The 24,367-nt window shown below is 36.1% G+C and overlaps 1 long non-coding RNA gene across 2 annotated transcripts in view; it reads right to left on the bottom strand.

Moving 5' to 3' along the window:
- Positions 1 to 6,320: 6,320 nt before the first annotated feature.
- Positions 6,321 to 24,367, bottom strand: part of LOC116420098 — a 36,147-nt gene continuing 18,100 nt past the window's right edge. The window contains exons 2-3 of one of the 2 annotated variants that reach the window (XR_004230374.1): positions 20,142 to 20,268; positions 6,321 to 6,439 (exon numbers count right to left, since the gene is read on the bottom strand). This is a non-coding gene — a long non-coding RNA (uncharacterized LOC116420098). The remainder of the gene's footprint in view (positions 6,440 to 20,141; positions 20,269 to 24,367) is intronic. The other variant, XR_004230373.1, reaches the window with a different exon arrangement.

Here is a 24,367-nt window from a genome sequence, read left to right as displayed (position 1 = left end):
TGCAAATCTGTAACATTCAATAAAGCAGCACATGTTTCAAGGAATACTCCCAGTCCAAAATCCATCTTCTTCACATATGCATGGAAGTTGTTTTTTTTGTTCCCATCTGTAACTACTATATGATTCCCACATTCTCCTATATGGCTCCACTATAAATGTCTGTATAAGCTGCTGTATATTCATCCTCTAATGAGCCACTGTTCAGTAAGTTGTGACTAGATGAAAGATGATCTGGTATATTATGAAACAGGACTGTCTGAAACAAATGAACTTATGATACTCTTTTTGAAATTGAGTTGACAGCTGCTTGTTTACATCTGCTGGTCAATTCAGGAAGCAGTGTGCAATATTTTATAAATTTTTTCACCTAATAAGGTTTTATTTGTAATTTAAGTGATGCTATTTTGTAGGTGGTTAGACAAATGTCCTAGATGGTGTACTGTAGCACTCAACGCTTTTGCAATGACAATGTCACCTAATTGCAGCAGTTTCTCTCTGTGTCCGGTCTTAATTTGTGTTGATAAAAATGCATGCATCACTTCATGAGTTTCTTTGGATTTCTCCAAGGCACTTATCATGTTATTGTTGCTTGCCTGTGATGCTGAAATTCATTAGGAATTCATTCAACTTTCTGGGTTTCTTATACTGTTTTTTAATCTATTCAATTTTTAAAAATTAAATATATATAATCAAACTTTTTATTATCCTTTATTAAAGTGATGAACAAATGAAAGGAAATGAAGTATTAATCCCAAGGTAAATTGCTCTATGATACCCAAGACAACCAAAAGCCAACAGGGCTCAGGTTTGCAAAAGCTAAGGGATTTTCCTAATGTTCAAAACACAAACATCTTATACCTTGGAACAATCACATTGAAACTGCTAAACAATGAGGGACAGTGAGGGAAAATATGCTAAGTCACAGTAGATCAAAATCACAGCACATTAACCATCCAAAATCAATGTCATGTGAATGTGCTTTTCTAACTGGTTCTTCAATAAACACATACTTGACTTCTTTTAGACAGGTGAGAATGTGTCTGAGTGATCTCCAAGTAACTGAGTTTGCTTTTGTTCTCACCAAAAAAAAAAAAGAAAAAGAAAAAAAATCACCTTTCATTTTTGGGGAACTATCTAAAATAAGGAAAACTTAGGAGTTGATTCATGTAGCCTTGAATCAATAGTTCCAAAAACGAAGAAAAAAAGCTTTTTTAGTTTAGCAACCATAGCTGGAGGTTGCAAGTAAAAGAGACACAAGATGACTTTTATCTCCCTTTTAATAAGCCAATCACTCCGACCAGCTTGGAATCAGGCATCGAATCTGTTGGTTCTCATTCAAGAATAACAGGATATTTTGTTTTCTTTTTTAAGTCTAAAAAAAAAAAGTGGTGTTGCCTATTCTCAGGTGATTTCCTTCCATTAATCATTATTCATGGAATAGGAATATGTAGATTCCAACATTTCCACAGGCAAGGAGGGACTTGGTGTGTTTTCTTTTATCCTAACAACTAGATATTTATAATGATAATGAGTATAATGATAATGATAATGAGTTATAATGATGATAATGGATGTGTTCTCCTTTCTTGATACTGACCACCTGCTGCCCACTTTAGATTAGTAGTATTTTGTATGTTTGCATAACTATTTATGTTCAACAAAACCATAAGTATATTTACAGAATAATATGATTAATAGAAGAGCATACAAATCAATGATGACTATGTCCTCAGAACTATCCTACTTTTGGATTATTAGGATTATGAATAAATGAGTAAAGAGGAAAGGTTGTGAATATATCTTTTCTAGAGTTTCTGTTGTGTTGTATTGTATTTTTGTTACCTAGATTCAAAAGATTTAGAGGGACAGGATTTTAGTAGTCATCTCCTACCATCCCTTCAGTTTACAAGGAAACAGGTCCAGAAAATTAATGTGACTTAGCAACTTGCCCAAGATCACACAGGTAATTGAGTCAGAACAAGGATTTGCACTATGTACCTGAGGCCAAATCCAAAACTCTTTCCACTATATTTCCTACAGCAGTAATTTTCTACAGCAATCTAATTAAAAACCTTTTAGCTCTTTTATCAGAATCTCTTGTACAATTTTAATAGAATGAAAGACATAGAGTCTAGAAGACTTAGTTTCAAATCCCACTTATCCATTTACTAGCTTGTAACTGTGGGCAAGTCTCTTCTAGATTTCAGGTTCTCTTGTCTTTAAAATGTGATAAATAAAATCTGCACTTCCTACTTGGTTCAGATGATATAATATATCTACAATGTTTTACACATATTTGTAAATTGAAACATTATATAAATGTCAGCTACTATTATTGTTGCTTACATATATAATAAGCAGTAACAGTAGCTCACTGGAAAGTCCATTCAAATTTCTTTTTAGTCTCTAAATTCCTTTCCTTTTCTAATTCCTATGATCCTCTGAACCACTCCCGGCCCAACCCATTCTTTTACTTTCACTCCAGCCAGGTCTGGTGTAAAGGCTACACAGGTTCTCATCTCATTGACTCCAGTTTTCAAAGAATCCATGTCACTCTCCACCCAAGTTTCCCTGAATACCTGTATGTGGCACAGGCAGATGGAGCATCTGAGTCTGGCAGTTAGCTCATTTAAAATTGACTACAGATTCTCATGTAGGCAACTCCCAAGTCAGAAAGCATTTACACTAAGTTTCCACTCTTTGAGAGAGAACTGAGAAGGGGAAAGAAGGTTTGAGGCTGTTCCTGATGCTACTGGGCAGTTTTTAAATATTTTGAAGTAAAAAACATGCATGCATATATTTGTGTAGATGGCTATTTTGACTGTTAATTACATGGCTGGTAGATTAAGAGAATATCTGCAAAGGACATTAAGTGACAGGGGAGGCACCAGCACTGCTCTCAACATCTGTCTGCCTCCTATCCTCACAGTTGATTTACTTACCTAGGAAGTCGGTATTGTTGCTGCCACTGTATGGACAAGTGTATGCAATATACTGTACTCATAATAATTTCATCATATAGAATTTGGATTCTCATTTGTAAATGTTCTAACTGTGGTTTATAAGTTGGAAAGGGTGGGATGAGGGTGATAAAACAAATGACATTTTTAAACAGATTCTTATAAACATGAAGATTTTTAAGTTGGCTATGTCAAATAAATATATCCATCTCTTTCTTTTTTGTGTATGAATAGATATGGGTTTACATATCTATGTATATATAAGTATATATAAGCCTTAGGAAAATAGTTCTTTTTTAAAGGCCTATTGTACTCACAATTCACTTTTAGCTGTGTGTTTAGATATGTAATTCCAAGCAGAAGTTGGCAGTTACCACAATTTTAAAAAAAATTCTTTCTGAAATTTCTGTAACAAATGTTTTGCAATAAAAGAAATAATGTAGCTCAAAACACATCTCAAGTTTTGTTGCATTTCTTTACAGTGTTCTATTCCCCTTCATCTAGAACTTCAGTGTAACTGTCCATTCTATTAAACAAAGGACTTCAGGTTTGGTTCATAATTTGTGTTTGTGTGGACTATATTGAAGAGCTAGAGTGTGGAGCATGGTTCCTACTTTTGAGTATCCTGAAACAGGCAATAAGAATTATTGAAGTTCAAAATGGGGAGAGACTTCTAAACCTAGGAATAGTCAGAAAAGACTTCATGAAGGGAGTGAAAACTAAGCTAGGCCTTGAAAGACAGATATGATTTGGTAAGCAGATGAAGAAAATGAGTCCAGCCTGTGACTCATTGAGAACTGAATGCAGACACCCCCGTAAGAACATTAAAATAAGCAGACTTCTATCTCAACAATCCACTCTTCAAGAAAGAACTGGGAAGGAAAAACAGTGCAGTTTGGGGTTGTTTCTGCTATTATAATTTTTAAAAAGATTTGACAGTTAAAATTTAAAGAAAGATTTGACAGTTAAAAATATATACATATAGGTATATAAAATATGTGTGCACATCCATGTATATTATAGATATGCATATGTGTATATTGTGCTAAACTTCATCTGAGCCAGAGAAGGAAATGGCAAAAAAGAAAATCCTAAATCATGAAGAGTCAGACATGACTGGAAAATTATTTGATAACAATAAACTACATACATAGTTGGTGGATTGTGAGAATATCTACAAAGGATGGAGTGAAAAGAAAGGACATTTATAGGGAGAAAGATTCTGATAATGAAACGTACCATATAAATTAGGACTGTAGACTATTTGAGAGATAGTCTTTGCTATGCATCATCCATCTTTGAGTATTCCTACTAAACTAAAGTCAGTTTTTAAGAATAATGTAGGAAAGATAAAATCTCACCTCACAGACATCTCATCCCCAGGGTCACAAATCCAATCTCTTGCAGTTGACTTCTTCCTCTATCTTTGGACCAGACCTGTGATTTCATTGAGGCTCTCTTTACCAACATAAATGCCTACCAGCTCACCAACTTCAGAGAAGTCAAGTATACCATACAGCCAATATGTGTCAGAAGCTGGAAAGGAACTCAGGACTTCCTGACTCCAGGACCAGCTCTCTATACACTTTACCACATTGCCTTGTGCCCAAACACTGAACTTCAAATTCCTGTGAAGTCATGTTGATTATTCAATGGAAGACCTTTAAAATGTAATATGATATCTGAGCTCTAGAGAATGTCTTTTTCATGCATCAGTGTTTCCTAAGTATTCCCATACACTGAGTTGGTGTTCAGTAGAAAAGTTAGAGCTAAATATGTTTTCCTCATGGGAGCAGAGGGGAAGGAGAAATATTTCAACAACCAGAAAAGGACTTGATTTTCCAAGAAAATCTAAGGTGCATATTTGAATGCTATTTTACACAAATGTGCCCACCAGATTTCCTGGAAAATCAGACTTTTTTTCTGTTGCCAAAATTCTTCATTTTTCACAATATCATATTTTGCCTTCCTCTATTTATGGAAAAGCCAACTCAGAGCTGACAATAGGGCCAGAGGAGACACTGATATACAAAGACATTCCCTCCATATCTTGAATACTCTCATTCTTGTATTGGTGTTTCATTTAAAAGCAGCAGAAATGCTTACATCTGACATTATCATACCATTATCATACCATACCATGTAGAAAGTTGTTCATAATCATTTCATTATTTGCCCTTCCCTGCTGGGGCTTTATGCTATATACCTATCATCACCCTTCCATTCATGGAAAAAATTTTGAACTCAAACTCCTTGCCTTCAAATGCAGTAAGTACTCTGTTGGAATCTTTACAAAAGTATTAAGACATTACTTTACAAAGTGTAAGACATTACTTTACAAAGTGTTAAGACATTGGAGTTAATTTACTCTTAGAAAAAATTATTTTGGGCCAGAACCTGAAACAAGATACTAAGTGGAACTGATTGAACAATGCTTGTGAGATACCTTTAGAGAGCTCATAAGTATCTAAGTACTCAATGGAGTTCACATGAGAATTCAGGGCTGGCTTAGTCTGAATTCACACTTCTCTCAGGACCAGAGAATCCCTCTCCCTCCAGAAGGCGGAGTTAACCTTTGGGAGATCACATAAATGAAGGAAGCTCTTTTTTTTTTTTTTTTTTTTTTTTAAAGTTGAAGAGTTTTAATAGAACAGGTAAACAAAACAAAACAAAAAGATTAGCAGAGTGGTTCCTCAATATAGTAGATGAGCAAGCTGAGTTTGAAGTATTCTCCTTATAATCTGTATATCCATAACACACATTAAATTTCTATTTATTCTGTTAGTTAATACAGTTCTATATGTTTTTTTTTTTTGAAATGTAACAATTCTATTTTTTTTTTTTATTTAATAGCCTTTTATTTACAGGATATATACATGGGTAACTTTACAGCATTAACAATTGCCAAACCTCTTGTTCCAATTTTTCACCTCTTACCCCCACCCCTCCCTAGATGGCAGGATGACCAGTAGATGTTAAATATATTAAAATATAACTTAGATACACAATAAGTATACATGACCAAAACATTATTTTGCTGTACAAAAAGAATCAGGCTCTGAATTATTGTACAATTAGCTTGTGAAGGAAATCAAAAATGCATGTGTGCATAAATATAGGGATTGGGAATTTAATGTAATGGTTTTTAGTCATCTCCCAGAGTTATTTTTCTGGGCATAGCTAGTTCAGTTCATTACTGCTCCATTAGAAATGATTTGGTTGATATCGTTGCTGAGGATGGCCTGATCCATCAGAACTGGTCATCATCTAGTATTGTTGTTGAAGTATATAATGATCTCCTGGTCCTGCTCATTTCACTCAGCATCAGTTCGTGTAAGTCTCTCCAGGCCTTAATGAAGGAAGCTCTTGGAGCAAAAAAGAAATTTCTCCAGAACATCAACAGGGCTCTGAGACAGAACACTCTGGAAGAAAAGACTCCTCGCAACAGACTGGAGCCACGAGTTGGAGCTGGCTGGAGGCTGAAGAAAACAGAGGCAGTTAGTATCAGTTGAATCAATATTAATCAAAGATTAGCCAGTGTAATAGCAAACTGTTTATTTTCTCCTTATAGCAGTTAGTTGAGGCCTATCTCTCTGCCTGGCTCCAAGAGATCTTGTAGCTTTGTCCTTGGCTTCTGCCTCTGTTTTTTTCAAGGACAAAGGGACAAAGCCAAGGGCAAAGCTACAAGATCTCTTGGAGCCAGGCAGAGAGATAGGCCTCAACTAACCGGACTAATTTGTAAGGAGAAATAAACAGTTTGCATTTTTAGCAGCTGGCTGCAATTTTGGATTAATTATTGATTGCAACTGATACTAAGACTGCCCTCCAAGGAAAACCCCAACAGTACTCTTTCAATTACATGAGACTTTTCTGTTAAGTAAAAATCAAGCTTTAATCAATCCTATTGGGTCCAAATAGAAGTCACTTCAGTCCACCAAACATTTATTAAGCGTATACTATGTACACAGCCCTATGGATACAAAAGATAGAAGTGTAACAGAATCATCCCTCAAGAAACTTACAGTCTAAAATGAGAGAAATGACATGCCCACAAATAACTATGGTAAAAGGAAAGTGAGATCAGTAAAAAGACAAAGTACAATGAGAAATCTGAAGAGAGCACTTTTATCTGGAAAATTCAGCACCTAAATTAGACTTTTTTTTCCTATGAAATCTGTAATTTCAATGGCAGATTAAACCCCTTATATCAAAAATTCTAACCAATGCAGTGAATTCTTGTTATTATTGTTCTATCATTTTCAATCATGTCTGATATGAAGACATTGGTCTTCTTGGCAAAGATACTGGAATGGTTTGCCATTTCCTTCTCCAGCTCATTTTACAGATGATAAACTGAAGCAAACAGGTAAGTGATTGCCCACAGTTAAATGACTTGTCACACAATTAGTAACTGAGGACAGATATGAATTCACAAAGATGAATTTTCCTGACTCCAATTCTGACATTCTATTCCCTGTGGCACATAGCTGCCTATGCAGATCCTTACCAGTTCAGTAACATAGTCTTAAGACAGTTTTTTGAGCCACTAAGTTAAGGAATTCTAGCAAGTATGTTTTACAGGCAAGATCCAGGCTTCCTCAGTGAAGCCAATTCTCTTTCTACTCTTAAATTTCAAGTTGGACCAGACTAATAATAGCATGCACACATACTGCGTGTGCAAGCATTTGCAAAGCAGTTTTCTATTTTTTTTTATCTCATTTGATTTTTATAACAATCCTATAAGGTAATCACTCAATAAATGTTTATTAAACAATACATTCCATGAACTGTGCTAAATTGAGGATTAAGACAAAATCTTTGTCCTCAAGGGTTTTGAATTCTAGAGGAATGAAAAATATATAAACAAGCATGTGCATACAAGATGCTTCCAGAGAAGATGGACAATATGATCCAATTGATAAGCATTTATTAAATACCTACAATATGCCAGCTACTGTGGCAAATTGTGTGCCAGCACTGGGAAAACAAAAATAGTAGAAAGACAGTCCCTGACCTCAAGGACCTTACAGTTTAATGGGGAAAAGAATATGCAGATAAATATATTCATATCAAAAAAGGAAATAACCTTCCTGTAGAAGGTAGAAAGTTGGACTTAAAGGAGCCAGGAAATTCAGTAGTGAGAGTAGAGAAGGGAAAGCATTCCAGCTATAGGGAACAACATAAGAAAATGGCCAGTTGCAAAAGATAAGAGTGTTCCCGGAACAGGAGGAGCCAGTGCTCCTGGACTAAAGAGCAAGTGTCAAGGAATAAGATCTAAGAAGACTGGAAAGGTAGAAATTAGCTAGGTTATAAGGAACATTGAAAGCCAAAAAAAAAATCATTTTGTGTTTGAACCTGGAGACAATAGAAATCCACTGGAGTTTATTGAGGGAGGGAATAAATGTAACATGATCAGACCTGCTTTTTTAGGAAAATCATTTTAGTGATTGAATGGAGAAGAGTTTAGAGTGTGGAGAGACTTGAAACAAACAAACCCACCTATTTACAATATACAATTTATAATATGGGCCCACACTATAATGGTGGCAATGTGAGAGTTTCTCCTCTGAGAGAGGTAGATCAAAGAAATGTTGCAAAATTGAAATCAATAAGCCTTGGTAACAGATTGGATATGGAGTGTATGAGATAGTAAGAAGTCTAAGATGACATCTAGGTTGCAAACCTAAAAGACTGGGAAGTTAATGTTGCTCTTAATAGTCATAAAAAGATGGAGTGGAAAGAAATATTTTGGACATATGAAGTTAAGATGTCTGAAAGGCAAATGAAGATTCAAGATTGGCAGTAAGTGGCAGAAACTGAAGTAAAAAAGGTAGATTTGAGAATCATGTGGTAATTAAATCCATGGGAGCTAATGAGATTGAAGAAGGGACCCCAAAACTCTAAAACTCCTCGAAAGAGAGATTCTCCTTGAACCCTGTGTCTGGGGGACCCCGCCTAAGGACAAACAGCTAAAGAATTCCAACTCTATTGAATTAAAGAGACTCATTCAATTCTATTCAAATTCCAGCTCAAGCTGAAATCCAGCTTGTAAATAAAAAGAGCCAACTTGAACTCCACTCACTAGCCCAGTCCTCATGGAGCAGGCTTGGAATGTAGCCAAAGACTTCCTTATAAAAATAGCAATTAAAAACTCATTTCTTTGCAGAGGTTCTAACATGCCATGCTATGCCATGCTATGCAATGCCATGCTAGGAAACCTCCACCCACTGGAATAATATTCTCTTGCAGTGCTACTCTCTCTTTATCTTTTACCTATTTCCCTAATGAGACTTTATGCCTCTCTGTCAGGATTTCTCTAAATTTTACTTCTCTGCCAGAACTCCTCCACTGAAGAATTCAGCCTTTCTATTCTTGCATAGTAAAGGCTAGCTTCCCAATGCCAATAATAAACCTCTTTTATCAGTCTAACCTTTTCGGGTTTGTAAATTCCTTTACAGAGAATCTCTGTGCCTCCAGAAAGGAGGTTCCCCAAAACTTCCTACCTTGTGCTGAATCCCAAGGAGGTATAGAGGAGCCATACCTCTCCATTTGGTTCCCTGAACCCCAAACCTACCACTAGACCTTATCATTTAACTCCCTAACCACCAGAAATCCTAATCTCATTTTGGTTCCCTAAATCTAGACTTCATCATTGTCATGGTTCCCTGACAAAAGGGAACCCCAAAACCTAAACCTCATCAAGATCACCAAGTGAATTAGCATAGAAAAAGAAGAGATCCAGGACATAAGCCTAAGAACCAATTAGGGCTAGAAGGTTCATACCTTCTATAGAAAAGAATCCAGCAAGAGACAGAAAGGCTGGTCAGATAGGAAAAAAAAAAAAAAAAACTAGGAGAATGATGTCCCAAAACCTTAAACAGAAGTAAATCCATAGCAAAGGTGAAGGAGGATTCAGACTGAGAAAAGGCCATTGGACTTGGCAATTAAAAGATGATTGATAACTTTAAAGAAAGCAATTTCCATGAAATGATAAAGCTAGAAGCCAGAGAGATGGAGATGTTTGTAGGCAGTGGGAAATGAGCCAGTAAAGAAAAATTGAAAATAAATAAAAGAGTGGGCATGGCAGCGGGGGCATTATGTTGGAGGAAACTACAGGGAATGGGATCTCTTGAATAAGTAGAGAGGTTAGCTTTGTAACAAGCCACTTTGTCATGTAAAATAGGAGTAAAGGATAAAGATGAGAAAGAGGGGAGAAAAGGTAGTTCACAGCAAAGGGCCCTCAATTTTTTCTGTAAAATATGAGGCAAAGATGTCAGTTGAGGTTTGATGAGGGAAGAAAAGGTTTAGAATAGTCATTATGGAGAGTAGGATACTATTATGGGCCAGAACTCTTGTACTTGAAAGAAGTACTTCTTACAAGGTGCTAAGTGGAATTGATAAAACAATGGTTATCTAGTTTAGCATGGTGATTAATAGTTCTCTACTTCAGTACATGTACTTAGTACTTAATATTGTTCCACAAGATTCACACCTAGATAATGTAATTAGAATAGAGCATATAAGCTGGGACAAACTCAACCAGGGTGGGACTCAGATTCATTTCATCTCACACCACCTATCCTCCTGCTGGCCTATCCTCCTGCACTGCATTTCCTCCACTGAGACTAAGTCCTGTCTGAAGGCCACCAGAAAGCTAATAAAGAATTTGGACTTTTAACACCTGGCTATTCTTGTGGTGATTAATAATTACAAACCCAAAAAGAAGGCTGCCCCAGAGACCTCCAGAAAACCAACCAGAACACTACATTATGGCACCTGAATATGGTGCAGAAGATAAGAAGAATTACAAGAAGAACCAGAGCTGTTCTTGAGAAGGATCCTTCCAGAGTTAAAGAAGAAGAGCCCAGTAAGACTTTTTTAGTCAGGGTCATTAAATGAGCCAACACATTAAAGGACCCAGACAGGAGACTTATGAGAGCCTGTTTTGACTACAATCCTCTGATCCATTTGAAAGTTTGCCTTGATCAACACCTGCTACAACCATCCAGAAGTGATAGTGCTGCTTGCATTCTTCAGTGTGCGGACCAAGCTGTAGGGGGAAAATAACAGCAAAAAAACAAAAACAAAAACAAAACAAAAAAAACAAGGAATTGTTAAGGGGCAGGTCAATTCTCCAAGAGCCTCCACAGCTGTGGGTCAGAACATCTGAAGGAGTTGCAAGGCAGCCTTTGGTGATACAGGTGTTGCAGACTGGAAATGAGATAAATTGAAGGCAGAGGGAAGAGAAGAGAAGTCAGACAATGCAACAATCTCTCAGTCAGGGAACAGCAATTGCTTCCCAGTCTCCTTGTATCATCCTCTCACAAGAAAAGATCCATTTTGGATTGGATCTCCAAGCAGCCAGTCAGATAGCTCCTGTGTACTCCAACAGCTCTACCGTGTATTCTAACAGGATAGTGAGTTAATCAAGGAGTTAACTGCTTAAGATCCGTGAGGGCCCAGTAATTTGAGGTGGACCCATTCAGAACAATTGCATGATTTTTTCCAACTCCATTCAGCAGCATGTGGACAGAAGTAAAGTTGACAATGGCAGGAATGAGACAATGGCACGTGTAATTGGCTATATGATAAGAAGGTTAGAGATTCAGGAAAGAATTGGTTCACCAACAGATCAAGATGAGGAGAAAAGGTGAAGGTGGCTAGTGCAGAGGAGATGGACTGGGAGAGAATTTAGGAAAAAGGGGATTAGAGGTCATAGTGTAGACCAAAAGTAGGGTTTTTGTAAAGAAAATAGGAGAAGTGAAAAGGTTGGATAAGGAGATTTCAGAATTTTTGAACATAGAAGTGCTACATGTAAGGAGTAAGGTACCCTTTTACAAAAAAAAGAGAGAGAGAGAAAGAAGAGGTTTAAAGAAATTAAATGATTTGTATGTGTCTAAACCCCATAATTAATGACACCTGGGTTCAGGGCTCTATCCAGTATGATATGCCATCTCAAGAAAGGAAATTCAGCAGACAGATTGATTGGGTTGAAGAGGCAGATAATAAGAAGGAATGTCTATTTCACATAAAGCAAAATCATATATGTGAGCAATGGCAAATTGAGAATGGGCAATAAAGTTTACAGTGAATATATGAATGAGTAGTAGTGTAAAAGAAGGCTAATGAAGTTTAAGTTGCAATCAGATGTGGACAGTTTTATGTGAGACAATAAGTTTATATTTTATTCAGTAGCCAATGAGGAAATTTTTAAGGAAGGGAATGATTCAATCAGAACAATACATTTAGAGTTATTCATATGGCAGAAAGAAGGATGGTTCCAGTTCTGGAAGTCATAGCAATAAGGTAAAAGAAAGAAATATAGGTAAAGAGGAGATAATTGTTCTTTGCTGATATCATGCTTTACTTAGAAAATCCTAATGAATTAGAAAAGCTGTTAATTAGGGCAATTAATAGCTTCTGCAAAGTTGCAGGCTATAAAATAAACTGTTTTTAAAAAGTATTTTTATATAATTACAAAATCCAACAGGCAATAGTAGAAAAGAAAATCCTATTCAAAATAATTGCAAAATACACAAAATATCTGAGGATCAGTATAATCAAAGCACATAAGATACGTGTATAGGTTCTATTATAATGTGTTCCTTAAGGAAATAAAGGGCAACTTAAATAACTAGAGGAATATCCAGTATCATGACTATACCATGTCAATATAATTAAAATGGCAATATTATCAAAGCTAATTTACAATTTTAATGCTGTATCAAATTATCAAAGGGATACTTTGGAAAAATTAAAAAATCTAGAATACCAAAGGAAATAATGAAAAGGTATAGAGATGAAATAACTCTTGCAGACCTCAAACTACAATATAAAGCAAGAATCATCAAAACTATTTATTATTGGTTTAAAAGAGAGAGAGAGAGAGAGAGAGAGAGAGAGAGAGAGAGAGAGAGAGAGAGAGGATCAGTGGAACAGATTAAACATGGGAGAATCAGAAACAAAAAGATTCAGTAATACATTGATAAATTGGAAAAGATGAATTAGGAAAGAATTTCCTATCTAATAAAAATTGCTAGAAAAACTAGAAATCATTCTGAAAGAAATTAAGTTTAGATGAACTCCTTACACCATATTCTACAATATATTCTAAATGGTGTATAACCTTAATTCAGGGTTTCTCAAACTTTTTTCTAATTGTGACCCTAAAACAAATTAAAAATGAATGTCACAAAATTACAAAGAACATACATGACTGCAAAGAATATATATGGGAAAGCAGCTCTATCCTACTCTTTTGTAGAAATGAGAGATCTATTGTGATATGCTACATATGTCTTTCCAGATTTTTCAAAGTATTTGATCAAAGTATTGATCAGTTTTGCCAATTTAAAAATAATTACTTATTATGGCAGTTGGCTCTTTAGGGAAGGAAAGGAAGGGTACTAGGAAAAATTTTGTAAATGCAAAAAAAAAAAAAAAAGCAGTAAAAATTTATCAATATCCATATATGATGATATGTGGCCTTATATTATTGAATTAGAGCTGTCCAAAAATGAAATAGACTGCTTTGTATGGTAATAATAATACCCAAAGAAGGCAGTACACATAGTGACTAGGCCTCCTGGAGTCAGGAAAACTTGAGTTTAATTTCCATCCTCACCACCCCCTGTTTGACCATAGATAAATCAATTATTTAAAGGCTCTGAATTTCACTTTTCATCTGTAAAATTAAAGAGAGCAATACCAATCCCATAAAATTGTTGTAAAATTCCAATGAAATCACATATTCCAAAATAATTTGCAAATTTTAATGTGTCCTATAAAATTTCTGTCATTATTCCAGAGATTTCATCAAAGTGCAAAGGATTGTTAAATGATGTATGATAGATAGGTTGTGCACTAAATGGAGGTTCAAATAGACCGATAAATGGCTTCAGAAATCTTTTTCAATAATATTTCATCATTAAAAATGCTAAATGAATGGTAAGGGTGGGTGATCCAGGAGGAAGGGAAATATTATTGCAGGCTCCTGTTGTCAAAGAAGACTTCATGGGGAAAATGGGACCTGAGCAAATGTTATAGGCCAGAACTTTGTACTTAAAACAAGGATTCTTACAAGGTGTTAAGTCAGTGGAATTGATGAGACAATGGTTATCTACTTTAGCATGGTGATTAATAGTTCTCTAGTTTAGTACATGTACTTAGTACTTAACATAGTTCTACAAGATTCATACTTACAATGATGTAATTATAATAGAATATATAACAGCCAGCAGGGATTGAGAGACAGATTCATTCCATCATCTACCATTGTGGTAGCTGGAGGCTGAAGCACAAGCCCTCAGACTCAGAGAGCCAGATTCATTCACTTCATCTCATACCACCATGATGGCTGTCCTCCTGCACTTGCCCCACTGAGACCAACGCCAGTCTGAAAGGCTCTCCAGAAAGCTTCCCAGCCCCAGGCAAGGAGACAATAAAGAATTTGGACTTTAACACCTGGCTATTCTTGTGGTGATTATTCTAGTGAAACGAGGATGCTCTGAGACCTCCAGAAAACCAACAAGAACACTAAAAACATAGTATTTAAAAAAAAAAAAAAGTATTGTATAATTCCTATACAAGAGTATATTATCTAGGGAAAGGGGATTAAAAGCAAAGATAATAAATAAATAAATAGATAGATAAATAAATAAATGTGAGCAAGTCCTGATTGGAAAAAAAGGCAATTTAAAAGCATATTATAGTGAACAAAGCAATCTGAGTAGAAAGTACAAAGTGAGGCGTAATGGTTGATAAAATAGCATTAGAAATTGAGGGAGGAGGAAAACTGTAGAAGGTTTTGAATGTCAAGGCAAAGAGGTTGGATCTTATCTTTCAGGCAATGAGAAAGTACTAAAAAAATAGTTGGGTGGCATAATGGATTGAGTGCTAGAATTGAAGTCAGAAAAAGCATCTAGGTGCAAGGCACTGTGAAGTCATGGATATATTGTATAGGATACAGCTGACAAGCTTAGAGTCCAACCAGGAGAGGAATAAGAAGTGATTGGTGTGAGTGTTCTTCTTAACTGGAGGTTGTGCTGGGAGGAGCCATCCAATTAGAGAGGGAGAGCCCAGCTTCAGTAACAGGAGTGTGCTGGGTTGTGTTCTTAACTGGCCAGGGAGAGTCTATTGTTAAAATTTCCAGTTAGGCACTTACACCTTTGATAATAGATAGAGTGTGGAGTCTGGAGTCTGGAAGACTCATCTTCCTGAGTTCAAATGTGGCTTCCAATACTTACTATGTCCTGGGCAAGTCACTTAACTTGGTTTCCTCATCTGTAAAATGGGCTGGAGAAGGAAATGGCAAATCATTCCAGTGTCTTTGCCAAGAAAACCCCAAATGGGATCTTGAAGACATTTCATGACTGAAATGATTCAACAACAATTTACACTTCAGAAATTGTCAAATGTTACAAATCAGGACTTTATTTGCTTTTGCTAACTTTATAAGCTTAATAAAGATATAAAGAAAATGTTAATAACGCAGATTAAATTTGAGGGTGTCCCTGTACTTTTTTTTCAGAGAGCAGATTAAACACTTATCAGCACACCTCTGAGAAATGAGTTTCCTCAGTACTAAAAAGGGAGAAATATTAGCACCTACCGCAAATGTAGAAAGCTGCAGATAGTGGACGAACACTGGGTAAGGTATAAGACCCTTCAGCCTAGAGGGAACCTGCTAACAAAATCTGATTTGATTCCCCACCTCCCTTTGGAACTCTCACCCTTCCTGAGAAGCCAGGGAGGGTGTGACCACTTCCCTTTGGTGTTCTCACTCTTCCTAAGAAATCAAGGCAGGCATAACCACTTGTGCTCTACTTGAAGTAAGACATACTTACAGAGATGCATTTACATATCAATAACAGGGTTCTTATAGTTAGCACTTGCTCAATGTGATGTGATTATGTAATGATCTAATGGTTCTCTAGTTGGCACATGCTTAGTGTGCTGTAATGCTGTAATCATACTGAGATATTTAAGGGCTAAGAGGACTGGAAATAAAGACTCTCCATCTTTGACCATCCTGGTGGCTCTCCTGCCTCCTTCACTCCTCCACTAAGACCAAGGCTGGTCCCGAGATCCTCCAGAGAGCTAGTCTAGGCAGTATATTTTTGGCACCCCAATTTGGGGGTTCCAGAGAGCAGGTTAAACACTTATCAGCACACCTCTGAAAGATGAGTTTCCTCAGTGCTAAAAAGGGAGAAATATTAGCACACATTTTGGCACCCAAACAGGGACATCCAGAAGAACACTACATTTTGGTGCCCAACATGGAGCACTAGAAAGGACACTACACTCTAAGGATTGCTTAAGATAACAATTGTGAAATATTGTGCAAAAGTGAAAACTCTATATAAGACTAGCTTTTAAACTGAAAATACAAGCCACAATTAGTCACCTCAAAAAAAAAAAAAAAAAAAGCCATCATTTATTAACACGCATCCATTAAGTACTTACTATATTGTGGAAATAAGGATAAAATTTTTAAAAGTATAAACTGAAACAATCCCTAACAAAGAATTTGCATTCTATTTGGATACAAATTATGAACTTACTTGAATTTATACATAATGTATGCAGAGTGAATCCAAAGTAGTTTGAGGATCAAGAAAGGCTTCCTGATTGAAAGTATCACTTGAGTCTAATCTAAGAGGGAGCCCAAGATTTCTAGCAACCATGGTCATGAAGGTGCAAGAGTTCTGAGGATTTTTGACCTCCAAAGGTAGTCTTATAAGGAAAAGCCTTAGAAGCATGGCCCTAAATGTTACAATAACCAAGGAAGGCACTCCCACCCTTAGGTCCCTCTCAGCTCAAAACTTTCCAAGGGTGAGAAGTTTTATAGAAACTTTAACAGGTACTAAAGAATCCCAAAAGAATATTTTGCACAATGTGAGAGGATTGTTGCAGTCACAGGCTAATGTTGTTGCCATGTGAGCTGAGCTTGATTAAAGTTTGCTGAGCTGGAGGGTAGAAATCCGAAGCAGCTAGAGAAGCGAAAACAGTAAAGAACATCTCAGGCTGTCTTTGGCTTGTTTGGAAATAAGTCCAGAGACTGATTCAGAGTCTATCCCATACTTAGTCTTCTCTGAAATAAAGATCTTTAAAACTTTTACTTTTTTAAGTCATTTAAAGAATACCATTAATCTTTGTTATCAATTATCTGCACCCTCTCAAAACTCCCAATATGTATTTGGAAGATTAGTGTTTCTCTATGAAATTTACTAAAGTAGGTACTGAGCTGACACCCTCAAGATACAGTCAGGATCAAAAACTCTTGCCTGTTTTTCTTAGCTAGCACACAGTGACCACTTAATAAATGTTTCTTTATTGACTAGCTGTTTAGTATAGATCCTGTCATGGGTGTTCTTAAACAATAAAAAAAAACAAATATAAAAATATAGGGCTGAATGTCCAAAGCTAGGAGGAACCTCAGAGACCATCTAGTTGATTCCTGAGATGAGGAAAATCCAATTCATTAAACATCCATTAGGTACCTGTTTTGTGTCAGGCACTGTGCCAAGAGATATATATATATATATATAAAAAAGGGAGGGGGGGGCAAAGGACAATCTTCAAAGAGCTTACAATTTAACAGAGGCCTGAAAAGTAGTAAGCAAGCATTGAAAGGCAAGATTTGAATCTAAGTCTTCTGTACGTGTTCTATCCAGGGCTTTTTAGATGTTGAAGATTTTCCTTCTCAGAGCAACAGACCAATGCAGTGGGCCTTGCAAAAGGAAATCTGTCAGTTTAGCTCAAGGAGCCTGGAGGTCAATGTTTCTGTACCATGTTTGTCTCTCCTTTGAAGAAAGGCACATCAAAGATCTACTCTGGTTTTGCCTTTTTATCCTTTGTCATTTATATCTGACTTTGCTTTGCAACTGACACAATTTACACAATGATGTTCACCAGTCTAGGAATATTTTGTTCTATATTGTGTGGGGCAAACAATGTGGTTTCTCAGAAACTGTCTGCTAAAGTAAGAGAAGCCTTAGGCCTCAGTTTTGCTTTATTAGAAATCATGTGACCTTGAAGAAAAGAAACTTTTTATGTAGTTATCTCATCCATTATCTCCCCACCCTCCATATAAGAGAATAGTAACCACAAGAACCAATCTAGACTAAAAGCTTTCCATAGGGGAATTTCTTGGGAGGGGTTGGGCAGTGCTCATTTTTTTAATCATGCTCTCCTTTCTGTAATTCGGCTCTCCTCATTCTGAACTTCCAGGAGTTTCTCAGGAGATTCTAATAAAAACTTTCTACCTTCATTTTGAAAGGTCTCTGCGTAGTCAATTTGAGTTAGGGCCTCTGTACCTCACATATATATCATAGTAGAAAGAGAGAAAGCATCTCATAGTGGTTAGAGAGATAGTTTCAAATATAGGAAATCCTGGGTATTTTGTTTTTGACACTTAACAAGTGTGTAGCCCTTGTAGGGTCATTTGAACTTTTGGAAAACCCAGGAAACTCTCTAACCCTACGAAATGCAGAAGAGGTACCCATCTGCATTGTTGAAGGGCAGTTCCATCATTAGGGGTTCCCTATACCAAGGGTATCTTAGAACTGGTCCCATCCCCTTTCTTCTTTACTCCCTTCCCTACACAGAAGAAAACCATTCCTATGTTGTTTATTTTTTATTTAATTCCAATGACTGATACTGCCTGTCCAGATCATCCTCATGAAACAGAAATAGCCCTGAATTTAGAATTAAAGAAGCTAGTTTCAAATCTTCCTCACCATATGACTTCAAACAAACCATTCACTTTTCTGGACCCTTGCTTCTTCTTTTGTAAAATGAAATTACCCTCCAAAATGGCTTTAACCTCTAATTACATGATTTTATAATTCTCCTACTCACTCCAATTTATAACCAGAGTCATCACTGACTCTACATTCTTCTTTATCAGTTAGTAGTGTAATAGCTAGAGATCTAGGCCTAAAATAAGGAAGAGCTAAATTCCAATCCAATCTCAGATACTCTGTCTGCTTTAATTTCCTCAAATGTAAAATGGGAATAATAATAGCAAATAATAGCACCTACTTTCCAGGGTTGTGGTGAGGACTAAATGAGATAATATTTGTAAAACACTTAGCTCAGTGCTTGGTATATATTAGGTATTTAATAAATGCTTTCTTGTTTCTCATTCTTAATCAATTACCAAGTCTTGTTGATTTTATAATATAACATCTCTCACATTCTTTTCTTTTCTCTACTAAGATGGTCACCATTCTAGTTCAGGTCTTTATTACCCTCCCTGAATTATTTTAGTAACATTTTAATTGACATAGAATCCTATGTCCTCCCCCAATGCATCTGCCACAGTAATCTTACTTTTTTTTTCTTTTAGGCAATTGGGATTAAATGACTTATCCAGGGTCACACAGCTAGGAAGTGTTAAAATGTCTGAGTATGGATTTGAATTCAGGATCTCCTCACTCTGGGGCTATTGCTCTATCCACTATACTATTTTTCTTAAACATAGGTTTGACCTCCTCTACAAGAACTTTCAGTATTTCCCTGTTGACTATAGAACAAAGTACAAAGTATAAAGTCATTCGTTTAGCATTTAAGAACCCTGGAAATTTTGGTTCTTGGCTATCTATTTAAGGATAGTGGTGATAGAGTACCAGGCCTGATCTCTGACTCTTTTTTCATATGTTCAAATCCAACCTCTGATCCTGACTTACTATGTGACTCTAAGCAAATCACTTAATCCCATTTGCTTCAGTTTCCTCATTCATAAAATTATCATAAAATCAAAAGAAAATGGCAAAACATTTTAGTATCTCTGCCAAGAAAATTTGATTCCATGTGCCTAGATTCAAACTCTTTACCGGTTACATGTTGCTGGGCAAATCACTTAGTCTATCAGTTCCCCAGTCAGCTCTCAAAGACTGAAGATTGCATAGTAGATCCTAATCTGTATTCACATATGGAGTTTTCTCATGCTTAGGCCTATATTCTCTACATCTATGAAATCTTGGGTCTGGAAAAAAATAATAAATAGAGCTTTAGTGTTCATTAATCTGTATACAGCTTCTATTTCCTCAATGAGTCACAGAACCAGAGCTGGAAGGCACTTTAAAGTCTATCTACTACAACCCCTTCATTATATAGATGAGAAAACTGAGGCCTTGAGTGTTTATTATACAGAGAGTAATAATAACTGACATTTACATAGTGCTTACTAAGATTCAGGAACTTTGCATCAGAGCTGGGATCTGAAGGCAGGTCTTTGGATTTCAGAACTCGTGTTCTTCTCGCTATGCCATTAGTAAGTTGCTTCATTTTTGCCTTTATATCCCTAAAATCAAACATAGTATCAATATAAAAACAGCATAGTAAGTGTTTAATAAATGTTTGTTGATAACCTTTTAAAATATCCAAAATTTTTTGTTTCAGTAAAAGCAGGTGGGTCAAATACATTATCTTGAAAGACTCTTCCAAGCCTATCATTCTAGGATTCTCTGAATACTGGCAGATCATTCATTTTCAAACTTTTGTCTGTAAAATAAATGTCACTGACAGCTGGATGAGCTGCTTATCTGTGAACAACCAGAGCTCTTCTCTCCACCCCCACAGCTACTATACAAATGCTCTGGTGCAGAAATGTTCAGATCCTGAATTAAAGGATGAGTCAAGCTGTTCCTGATGGAGATGATGACAACAATTTGTTACACTATCCAGGTTTCTCCAAAACTGAGGATCAGCAAAGCCATAAAACTCCAGGCAGAACTTGGCTTATAACCTAAATAAAGGAACAGAGGCTTATCAGTTATCTCAGTCTTGCCTGACATCAGTGGCCAGTGACATAATCAAAGGCCTGCTAATGAGACTTTATCATTCACATACAAAGTATTTCTCTTCTTGGACTTATATGGATGACACAGAAAGTTCTTTGCCCATCGCTGGAATCCTCCATCTGCCCCGTGGGAAGTCCTAAGTGAGAACTGTTCTCTATTCTCTGCCATCTCCTATTATCCATCCTGTTCCTGTTTGAGTATGTCCATTTAATACAGTTGTCAGCAACTCATTATAATAATTATGACAGCTAACATTTGTATGGCATTATCTTTTTCTGTTCGTCACTGTAATTTGGAACAGATTTATTATTTTCCTGACTCCAGGCTGGTACTCTCCCCATTGCACCACCTAACCCAGGGAGCTGCTATTATTATACCCATTCTATGGATGAGGAACTGAGGATCAGAGATTTTAGGTGAGTATTAGAGAAAGGATTATAACCCAGGTCCTCCTGACCCCAAATCCAACACTCTTTATGCTAGTGAAATGAATTCTGTATATGAGTTTTATATTATGGAGTATACATGCATATCAATTTTTTAAAATAATTATAACTTTTTATTGACAGAAATCATGCCTGGGTAATTTTTTATATTATCTCTTGCACTCACTTCTGTTCCAACTTTTCCCCTTCCTCCCTCCACCCCTTCCCCCCAGATAGCAAGCAGTCCTATACATGTTAAATGTCACAGTATATCCTAAATACAATATATGTGTGCAGAGCCGAACAGTTCTCTTGTTGCATAGAAAGAATTGGATTCAGAAGGTAAAAAAACCCAGGAAGAAAAACAAAAATGCAAACAGTTTACATTCATTTCCCAGTGTTCTTTCTTTGGATGTAGCTACTCTGTCCATCATTGATCAGTTGAAACCGAGTTAGATATTCTCTTTGTCGAAGAAATCCACTTCCATCAGAATACATCCTCATATAGTATTGTTGTTGAAGTATATAATGATCTCCTGGTTCTGCTCATTTCACTTAGCATCAGTTCATGTAAGTCTTTCCAAGCCTCTCTGTATTCATCCTGCTGGTCATGTCTTACAGAACAATAATATTCCATAACATTCCATAACATTCCATAACATTCATATATCACATTTTACCCAACCATTCTCCAATTGATGGACATCCATTCATTTTCCAGTTTTTAGCCACTATAAACAGGGCTGCCACAAACATTTTGGCACATACAGGTCCCCTTCCCTTCTTTAGTATCTCTTTGGGATATAAGCCCAGTAGTAGCACTTATGCATATCAATTTTGATAGAAATGCTAGGTCAGTCGATTCTGCCTGATAATCACTTAACCAGTAATCACAGAATTTCAGAGTGGGAAGAATCCTCAAAGGTCATCTCTAGAGCAATCCATTGAAACAGAGATCTTCCCTATAACATCTCTAACAAGTAGCAACTGGAAGGCTTTCAGTTGGATTCTCAAAACTTCACTTAAAGAGTTAATTATCTTCAAGGTTAGAAGATTCAAAGGAAATAGGTGATACATATACACGCATATATGCACAATACACATTTGTATATATACACATATATAACAGATATATATATATATATATACATATATATATATACACACACACACAGAGAAATAGAGAGAGAATGTATAATAAATGTAGTGTTTCTTGGAAACCTGTGTTGGTTTATCCTATAGCCATCCCTGGTTCAATAAGTCACACTTAAAATAATCATTAGAGACTATGATTTCTGGATTATCAGTTATCTCAGTCTTGCCTGACATCAGTGGCCAGTGACATAATCAAAGGCCTGCTAATGAGACTTTATCATTCACATACAAAGTATTTCTGGATTGCTGCCCCTTCTACCTCTGAACCCCTCCCACTTCTCTCTTGAAAAAGGCTGACCAGACAGTAATAATAATAAAATAAGTTAATTGTGCCTCAGTTTGTTTTTTAGTTATTTAGTGTCTACTATGTGCATGAAGGGACAATGAGTCATATTAGATTAAAAGCTGGTCTCAAAGTCAGGAAGATCTGGATTCAAAACCTCCTTCTAACACATAGTAACTGTGTGACCTTCAACAAGTCTCTTAACTTCTTAATGTTGTAACTAGCCACCTAAAACTAAAAACTTCAGAGAAAGCATCTCATTATATTAATAGAAGAAGTTTATTCACCCAAGAATTCTCTATACCAGTGAAATCATAGGGTTACTAACAGTCCTATTCCTATGAGAAAAGCATTATTCTAGACCCCCAAGGATACAAAGGGGAAAAAAAATGAAACAGTTATTGCTTATCAGATGCTTACATTCGCCTGTACAGAATATACAGAGCATATATGTTTATGGGGTGGAATATAGCAACAAGAACAATCAGAAAAAGTTTCACAGAAAAGATGGTACTGAGGTGAACCCTAAAAGAAGCCAGGAATGCTAAAAGTCAGAGTTGAAAAAAAAAGTACTTAAATAATATCTCTATGGTGATGATTCTCAAATCAACCTGTCCTCCCCCAGTCTCTCTGTTAACCACCATTCTCACATCTTTAACTACATTTAAACATTCAAACAAAACTCTGCAAGAAGAAATAATAAGAGATATTGATTTTAAATAACTAGGCAATATAAAATACCTGGGAATAAACCTATCAAAACAATCCCCAAAATTATATAAACAAAAGTATAAAAAAACTATGCAAATAAAATAAGTTGTAAGTTATTGGAGAAAATATTAACTGTTCATGGATAGGCAGGGTCAATATAATAAAAATGACAACTTTACCTAAATTAATTTATATGTCCAGGAGATATCTTAAACTTAATATGTCTAAAATGGAACTTATTATCTTTCCACCAGACTCTTTCTCCCCTCCTACCTTTCCTGTTATTTTAGAGGACAATACCATTCTTCCAATCCCTCAGGCTCACAACCTAAGAGTCATCCTGGACTCCTTACTTTTTCATCCTCCATATCCAAGTTGTTGATTTTGAAATATTTCTCAATATTTCCCATTTATCCTATAAATAGCCTGCTTTGTATATATTTGTTTGTATGTTGTATCCTCCATTAGACTGTAAGCTTTGTGAGAACAAAAAATGTCTTTTGCATTTTTTCTTTATCCCCAGTACTTAATACAGTTCTCAGAACATTGTAGGCTGAGAGTGGAGGTAGTGTTAGGAGGGAGAACAAATGAACTTCATTTTGGACATATATAAAATTTGAAAGCAAGGAGTCTCAACTTCCTGAGTTCAAATCTGGCCTCAGATATTATATAAGCAAGCCACTTAATTCTGTTTGCCTCAGTTATCTCAACTATAAAATGAGCTAGAGAAAGAAATGGCAAACTGCTCCAGTATCTTTGAAAAGGAAACCCCAAATGGAGTCACAAAGAGTCAGGTACAACTGAAAGGACTGAATAACAACAGCAAAGCTTGAGATTCTGATGGGACACCTTGAAGGAGACACCCAGCAGAGAAATGGCAACATGAGAATGGATTTCAAAAGAATCTATGAATTTGAGATGAATTCCTATGCTAAATATGTTAGCATGGGTCTATAATCTCTGCTACCAAAGAAGCTAAGGTTGGTGAAATGATGTGTTTCAGTAGAGTCAAAGTGTGTCTGTACT

This window comes from Sarcophilus harrisii, chromosome 1 (genome assembly GCF_902635505.1).
Source record: "Sarcophilus harrisii chromosome 1, mSarHar1.11, whole genome shotgun sequence".
Classification (NCBI taxonomy): Eukaryota; Metazoa; Chordata; class Mammalia; order Dasyuromorphia; family Dasyuridae; genus Sarcophilus; species Sarcophilus harrisii.
Note: the sequence above shows the minus strand (reverse complement) of the source record. Positions and strands in the feature narration are given on the sequence as shown.